Consider the following 9,011-nt stretch of genomic DNA (forward strand, 5'->3'; position numbering starts at 1 on the left):
AGCTTTGTTCGAATGAACCAAGTCAGAAAAAGGGTAAAGAAAGGTTCAATTAGGGAAAATCAGTAACAATCAAGTAAACACCATTAAAGGAATTCAGAATCAATTAGTAGTTGGCAAAACCTTTTGAAAGAAGAGTTCTCATATATAAAGCACACAAATATGTGAATCAAGAAGAGGCTTGTCAAATTATTTAGAAGAGAGTTTAATCGAAGAGAAGTTCAGAATCATAAGCAAAAAGATACAGGTTCAATTTGCAGACTCATAGTGAGTCCGAGAGTTCAGGGTCCCAAAGTGGAGCCTTAACTCGAACACAAAAATCAAAATCGTCAAAGGAAACCCCCAAATCCTAGGGTTTCAAAATTGAATCAGACATGGAAGTGAGAAAGCAAGTCATTTGTTTTAGAGTCTCAACAAAACAGATATGATAGCATGTTTGAATGACAAAGGAAGAAAAATCATGAAGAGCATATTTGAGAAAACTCGGAAGCTAAACAAGTTCAGAAGAAGGAGATAAGACAAACGTGAACACAAGTAGATGAAGCGTGTAAGAACATGAACAGAGTCTAGTAAATAAGATCAGATAACTTAATGGTAAACACACATAATAAAAGAGTAAAGAAAACTAAGCAGGGATTAACACGCATAGCAGAAAAGAAAAGGTAGAAGACAGTACATACGTAATAAAGAGTAATCACACTAGCAGGGTATGGACAAACACATATAAAGTAAAGAAGAAGAAAAATCAGAAAGATTTTTCCCAAAAAATCCTTTCAGAAACCCTAAAATCGAAGAGAAACGATTTTAAAAAGAAACTTTTGGGGAAAACACTTTAGATGGAAAGAAAAGCATAGATAAAGTATAGATCTAAGAAAATAACGGTGAGAGGACCTTGAATAGCTTAGGGTTTCGAAGAAACCCTAGAAATGAGAAAGGCTTGGAAACAGGTCCGATCTTGAGTCGGGGAGGTCAAGAATCAGGCTCCTGAGTCTTGACTATGCCGGAGCATGGTCGGAGGAGCCATGAAATCAAAGGTCTGAGAAGATCGGATAGGGAATCATCGAGGTCAGGCCTCGAAGCTTCGAACAACCCTGGCTTACTGGTGAAGATAGGTAAGTACCAACTATCCATGGCCTGAGAAGCCATGGATTCCGGTGACCGGTGGTTGAAAAGGGGGTAGGAGGAGGCTAGGGTTTCGGAGAGTTTTTGAGAGGATTTGAGAGTGTTTGGGATTCAAAGGCGGCGGGCCAGGTGAGAATGAGGGATTAAGGTAGTCACCTGTGTTTAATTATGGTAGGGCGAATAGTGAAGGTAGGTGGGGAACCGAGTTGGGTCGTTTGAGTTGGGTTAGGGGTTGGATCAAAAGGAATTGGGCTAGTCAGAATTTGAGTTTGAAATTGGGTCAATTTTAGGCTAAAATCGAAATGTAATGGGGCTACAATTGAAACGAACTGAGGCCAAAATTTAAATAGCCAGTTTTCCCTTTTTATTTTATAAAAATAGTAAAAAATGATTTTGAAAGCAAATTAAAAGCACTGGATCCGTTAATAGTATATAAATATTAATTTAAAAATATTGGAACCAGTTTCATAATTATAAAATGCTATTAAATCTTAAAGCAGGCTAAAATTGCAATTATATGCAATTTAGCTTTTAAAATACCAAATTAATTTGTAAAAATATATGAAAAGTAACCTACCTATATTTTGGTATAAATATGAGAATAAAATAAGTTATTCACCAAAGTGATAATTTTGGGAATAATTATTGAGCAATAAATCAATTTAAAAATCTTTTAAAAAATTGGAAAAATACTAAAACACTTGGGCATACTTATATATGTATGTATATGATATTTGAAAGTATTTGCATGTAAACGAAATACATAGGGAAAAATTGGGTATCAACAGTTGGCACTTAGGCTCTTTAAATTGGGCCGATTCGACATCTAAAGTGGCTATAATTTTTCCCTCTTTTTGTCTAAAAGACTTAGTGAAATTTTTTGTATGTCTTAGCATGTGTTTTTTGTACCCGTTTGGGTTTTTTGAAGGTTCTACGTATCGGAACCTTATTGATAATTAGTTTGTGTAAACATAATCGAATACCTCTTGAGGTTTTTTCGAAGGCTGATGTTATCGAAGTCTTTAAATTATTCGAGGGCTGAATTTATCGAAGCCCTTTATATTATGCTTTTGCCGAGGGTAGCCTGATTTAACCAATTTTTTCAAAGTGTTTGAAGGCCTTTAATTTATGGCGGAAGTCGGACGTCTCCGAGACGCATTATTTTGGTCGTAGACTTTTTATATGACCATAGTCTTTAATATGGCCGTAGCCTTTGGGTATGTCACTTGGACTTGTTCCCGATAACATTTCGAACTTGTCCGAAAAGTTAGTCCCCGAGCGTATTGGCCTTGGCCTTTGTTTCGAGGGGATGCCTCTTTGAGGTCTTACGAGTCCGAGTTTTTGATGACTCAGATGTGTTGACTGTCGATGACAGTCAATGAGTATTTCGGGGTTGCATTTGTGCTTTGGATCTTGAGCCGTTTCGTGTAGGATTATAAGTGTAGGGCTCGTATAATAGTAGACTTCTTTGAGACACAAAGTGTTTTTGATATAAACAAAATGCTTCTTCATATAATTGATACATGCGTACATGTTTTGTCGTAGGGGATCGAGTATTCTATATGGATACGGTTCATCTGACCGTTTGGCCCATTACAAAGTTCTCCTATCGAGGGTCCTCTTAGGCGTGAAGTATTTTCCTTGAAAATATAACCTCCGAGGGTGATGCCCCCCAGTATTCGAGGTTGATTGATAAGAAGCCTTGGATACTGTTGAGTTCTCCTTAGGTAGCACATAGTTATTGCCTCGTTAAAAACCTTGCCGGTAAAATCCATTTGGGACAAAATCCGATCTAAGGGAAAAAGAATGCAACGCATGTTTTGAAACCTAATGCCTTCGTGTAAAAAGGGGGTCTTCGAGATTGCGCGCCTTCGATAGCTTCAATCGAAAATCTGTAATAAATTAATTTTAAACTCAAATGAACAAAAGGATAAAGTCAGACCTTAGCAGTAGTATTGTTTGAGTAATGATATGTTCCAATTGTTTGGCAGTTGTTCACCTTCCATTGTGCTAAGTTTGTAAGATCCCTTACCAACAACTCCAAGGACTCGGTACAGTCCTTCCCAATTTAGGCCTAGTTTTCCTTCATTCGGGTCTCGAGTATTGAGGGTGACTTTTCGTAGAATTAAGTCCCCGATTCCAAAATGTCGAAGGTTGGTTCTTCTATCGTAGTATCTTTCTATTATTTTCTTCTTTGCGGTCATCCTAACAAGCATTGTTTCTCGCTTTTCATCTAATAACTCGAGGCTAGCATTCATGGCCTCATGATTTGACTCCTCCGATGTATGTCGAAACCTGGCGCTGGTTCTCCGACCTCGACGGGGATGAGGGCCTCGGAGCCATATACTAGAGAAAATGTGGTGGCTCCTGTGCTAGACTTCGATGTTGTCCAATATGCCCAAAGGACCTCGGGTAAAACTTCTCTCCATTTTCCCTTTGCATCGTTTAATCTTTTCTTTAGGTTTTGAATGATAGTTTTGTTTGTTGACTCGGCCTGTCCATTTCTAGTCGGGTGGTACGGTGTTGATAAAATTCCTTTATTTTCTGTGCTTCGAGGAACTCCGTTACCTTGTTGTCGATGAATTGCTTTCCATTGTCACATACAATCTCGGCAGGTATCCCGAATCAGCATATGATATGGTCCCAGATAAAGTCAATAACTTCTTTTTCTCGGACCTTCTCGAATGCCTGTGCTTCCACCCACTTAGAAAAATAATCAGTCATAAACAAAATAAATTTAGTTTTACCTAGGGCCGTTGGTAGAGGGCCGACTATATCCATTCCCCATTTCATGAAAGGCTACGGGGATAGGACTGAATGGAGTTGTTCTCCAGGATGGACCATCGGTGCAAATTGTTGACACTTATCACATTTTTTGATAAATTCCTTAGTATCGTTTTCCATGTTATCCCAATAGTAACCTGCTTTGATAATTTTGCGCACCAAAAATTTGCCACTGGAATGGTTCCCATAAGTGCCTTCGTGGATTTATCATAGAACATAATCGGTGTTCCCTGGCCCCAAGCATACCGCCAATGGTCCATCGAATGTTCTTCGGTACAATGTTCCATCTTCATCTAATGCAAACCTAGCAGCCTTGGCTTGTAGGACCCTCGACTCTTTGTTATTCGATGGGAGTTTTCCGCTCTTCAAATAGTCGATATACTTATTCTTCCAGCCCCACGTTAAACTCATTGAATTTATCTCGGCATGACCCTCTTCAACCACAGGCCTCGATAATTGATTGACAATCCCTGGGACGATGTCATTTTCTTCGACCGATGATCCCAGATTAGCAAGTGCATCGGCCTCGCTATTTTGTTCTCGAGGCACATGATCTAGAGTCCACTCCCTGAAGCGGTGCAAAGTTACATGTAGCTTGTCCAAGTATCATTGCATCCTATCCTCTCGAACCTCAAAACTTTGTTTACTTGGTTTACCACCAATAGAAAATCGCACTTGGCCTCGATGACTTCTGCTCCCAAGCTTTTAGCTAGCTCGAGACTTGCAATCATGGCCTCATACTCGGCCTCATTGTTAGTTAGTCTTGGAGTTTTAATAGATTGCCTAATGGTATCACACGTGGGAGGCTTCAAGACAATGCCAACCATGGACCCCTTCACATTCGAGGCACCGTCCATGAAAAGAGTCCATACCTCCAATGATATACCCAAACTCAACAGAAGTTCTTTTTCCACTTTGGGTACGAGGGTCGGTATAAAATCAGCCACGAAGTCAGCTCGGATTTGAGAATTGATGGTCGTTCGAGGTTGATATTCGATATCGTACCCGCTAAGTTCGATGGCCCATTTGGCCAATCGGTCCGATAGCTCGGGCTTATGCAAAACATTTCGAAGGGGGTAAGTGGTTAATATAGATGACATTGAATATATGGTTTTAACTTTTGAGATGCGCTTATCAATGCAAGTGCTAATTTTTCTAAGTGAGGGTACTTAGTTTCAGCATCTCCTAGAGTTCGGCTTACTTAATAAACGGAAAATTGCATACCTTGCTCTTCTCGAACTAGTACCCCACTTACCACTATCTCGGGCACTGCCAAGTATAGGTAAAGTTTTTTATTACCTTTAAGATGTGAATCAAAGGTGGGCTTAATAAGTACTGTTTTAATTATTCTAAGGCTCGCTGACATTCTGGGGTCCATGCGAAATCCTTTTTCTTTTTGAGCAAGGAAAATAACCGGTGACTCTGATCTGATGACCTCGAAATGAATCGACCCAAAACATCTATTCACCATGTTAGACTTTGCACGAGCTTCACGCTATCCACGATCGTGATATCCTCGATAGCCTTGATCTTATCGGAGTTGATTTCGATACCCCGATTTGACACCATGAAGCCGAGGAACTTGCCCGAGCCAACTCCGAAGGCATATTTCTTCGGGCTAAGCTTAATGTTGTATTTTCTCAAAATTGTAAATGTTTCCTTCAAATGAACTAAATGGTCATCTGCGCACAGGGACTTAGCCAACATATCATCAATATAGACTTCTATTATTTTACCTATTTGTTCTTCGAACATTTTGTTAACTAGGCGTTGGTATGTAGCTCCTGTATTTTTAGCCCGAAGGGCATTACGTAGTAAAAATAAGTTCCAAATTTAGTAATAAACGAAGTCTTTTCCTGGTCCTCCGGTTTCATCTGAATCTAATTGTACCCGGAATAGGCATCGAGAAAAGTTAGGGTCTCGTAGCCAGCCGTGGCATCGATCATACGATCAATGTTTGGCAAGGGGAAAGAATATTTTGGACATCCTTTGTTCAAGTCCTTATAATCTACACACATTCTAAGTTTGTTTCCTTTTTTAGGAACTACAAATACGTTGGCTAACCACTCGGGGTACTTTACCTCCCGAATAGATCATATTTTAAGAAGTTTGGTTACCTCGTCTTTTATGAAGGCATGCTTTACCTCGGACTGAGGCCTCCTTTTGCTTCACCGGTTTGAACCTGGTATCGGTGCTTAGCCGATGCGTGGTGATTTCTGGTGGAATCCCTGTTACATCTAAATGGGACCAAGCAAAGCAATCCATATTATCAATAAGAAATTGAATGAGTTTTTTCCTGAGTTGGGGGGTCAATCTCGTTCCCAGGTATAACTTTCTCTCGGGCATGTATTCAATCAAAATGACCTGCTCTAGATCCTCGATAGTTGATTTGGTTGCATCGAATTCTTTGGGAACGATGAAGGTTCGAGGAGTAAGGAAATCCTAATCTTCGTCTTCGATTACCCGTTGCTCTGACTCCATCGAGGCTGGAGACGGTGCTATTTGGCTGTCTGCTTACGTTTGGTGCTCGATTTCTCCGAGGTCAAAGGCTCTGGTATCGACACCACTTCCTCGATTGCAAACATCTCTTTTGCAGCATGTTGCTCTCCGTAGACTGTTTTCACTCCTTCCTTTGTTGGGAATTTTATCATCTAGTGAAGAGTTGAAGGCACTGCCCTCATGTTGTATATCTATGGTCTCCCGAGGAGTGTGTTATACCTCATGTCACCTTCAATGACATGGAATTTAGTGTCTTGTACGGTCCCGACTATGTTTACTGGCAAGATAATCTCTCCCTTTGTTGTTTCGCTTACCATGTTGAAGCCATTTAGGACCCGGGATGCATGTACAATTTGATCTTGTAGGCCGAGTTGTTCTATGACCCTCGATCTGATTATGTTTGTTGAGCTACCTGGATCCACTAAAACACATTTAACTTGAATTTTATTTAAAAGGATAGAGATTACCAGGGCGTCATTGTGAGGCTAAGATATGCCTTCTGCTTCCTCGTCACAGAATGATAAGACGTCCTTGGGCACATAGCTCTGAGTCCGTTTTTCTCAAGTGATTGATACTTTGGTTCGCTTGAATACAGTCGTTTAGGGACATCGACTCTACCAATGATCATGTGGATTACATGTTTTGGTTCTTCTTGCTCATTTTTCCTTGCATCTCTCTCCCTGAAGTGATTCTTAGCCCGATCACTTAGGAATTCTCGAAGGTGGCTCTCGTTGAACAAACAAGCCGCTTCTTCCCTTAGCTGTCTGCAATATTCTGTTCTATGACCATGTGTGCCATGATACTTGCATATCAAGTTCGGGTTTCTTTGAGAAGTATCGGTTTGTATAGGCCTTAGCCATTTGGTGTCTTTGATTCTCCTAATAGCTGACACGATCCTCGATGCATCTATGCTGAAGTTATACTCCGATAGATAAGGTGTCTCTACGGGGTCGATATGTTTATAGAACCCGCTCTTACTCATGAGTCCCCGAGAATTTTTATCTTGGTCATTTCTCCGATCGTTCCGAGGAGCGTTACGGCTCGGGCCGTTGTTCCTTCGATTGATATATGGCTGATACCGTTCTTTGTTGAATCTCGATTCCCTATCTGCATCCCTCGGGGGCTTGGCTGCGAACCTGTTAGGATGAACTGAACCCGAAGGGGCTCCCAACTGGTCGTCCTCGACCCTAATTTTTGATTGATAACGGTTGTGCACATCTGACCATGTCACAGTTGGATACTCGATCAAGTTGTGCTTTAATTGTCGAGACGCAATCGAGCTCCTTTCATTCAAACCCTGCATAAAAGCTTGTACTTACCAATCATTCGAGACCGGTGGTAACTCCATTCTTTCCATTTGAAACCTGGACACGAACTCCCTTAGCATCTCGTCATTCCTTTGTTTTATTTTGAAGACGTCTGATTTTCTCATGGCCACCTTTATGGACCCGGGGTGTTCTTTCACGAAGGCATCTGATAACATAGCAAACGAGTCAATAGAATTGGGAGCTAAGTTGTGATACCAAATCATAGCTCTTTTCGACAATGTTTCTCCAATTTTTTTCAATAAGACTAATTCAATCTCATCGTCATTCAAATCATTTCCTTTGATTCTGCATGTGTATGAAGTAATATGCTCGTTAGGGTCGGTTGTTCCGTTATATTTGGGTATATCAGGCATACGATTTTTTTTTGGAAATGAGCAACGGAGCCGCACTCTGAGGGAATGGTTTTTGTATGAACTTTTTGGCATCTAAACATTTCAAAACTGGAGGTGCCCTCGGTATTTGGTCAACACGGGAGTTATAAGTTTCTACCTTTTTGTCATTGTCTTCAATTTTCTTTTCTCTGGACTCGATCCTCTTAGTGAGTTCTTCGAGCATTCTTATAATTGTGGGGTCAGTCCCTGAGCCGCTTTTATCTGGACTTTCTAACGCTGGTTCAGTACGTCGAGAGTTTACTGGTTCGGCTGTATTCGAAGTCTTATTCTGACTCTGAAGTTAAGCGATGGCGACTTGCTGAGCTTGCAGCATCTCAAATATCATTTGGAGGCTGATTCCCCCATCTCCCATTCCTTACATTCTTTGGCTACCAGACCGAGATTCCCTGTATATATTTCCTTCAGGGTTTGCGCCTAGATCTGCATTCAAAGCAATGTGCGAACTAATATCAACTGGTTCCACATGTGGCACTTCCCCTGGATTTATCGGTGGTACACCGATTCCTGCGTTGCTATTTTCTCTAAGACCTTTGTTGTCATGAATAGGTACATTTTGTGAGCTAGACATGTTTCAGCCTGAGACTCAAAAAAACTTGACAGGAAAAAGTGTAAAAACAACGCGTGTAATGAGAATCAGTAAAGAAATAATCACTATTATCTTTAACCCCACGGTGGGCGCCAAACTGTTTACCTCGAAAATACGAGTAACAATTAAATTTGATTAGTGGTTTTAAAGATATGTGATTTAGTTCAATACCAATTAATAATCAAGAAATATGAAGTAGAAATGAAAGAAAGAAGTGAATCAAACCAATGTTACTCAGCGGTAGTGACCTCGAGCTTAGTGACCTTGAGGTGAGTCTAGAACAATAAGAACAATTAGGCAAGA

The sequence above is a fragment of the Nicotiana sylvestris genome, chromosome 5 (assembly GCF_000393655.2).
Source record: "Nicotiana sylvestris chromosome 5, ASM39365v2, whole genome shotgun sequence".
Taxonomy (NCBI): Eukaryota; Viridiplantae; Streptophyta; class Magnoliopsida; order Solanales; family Solanaceae; genus Nicotiana; species Nicotiana sylvestris.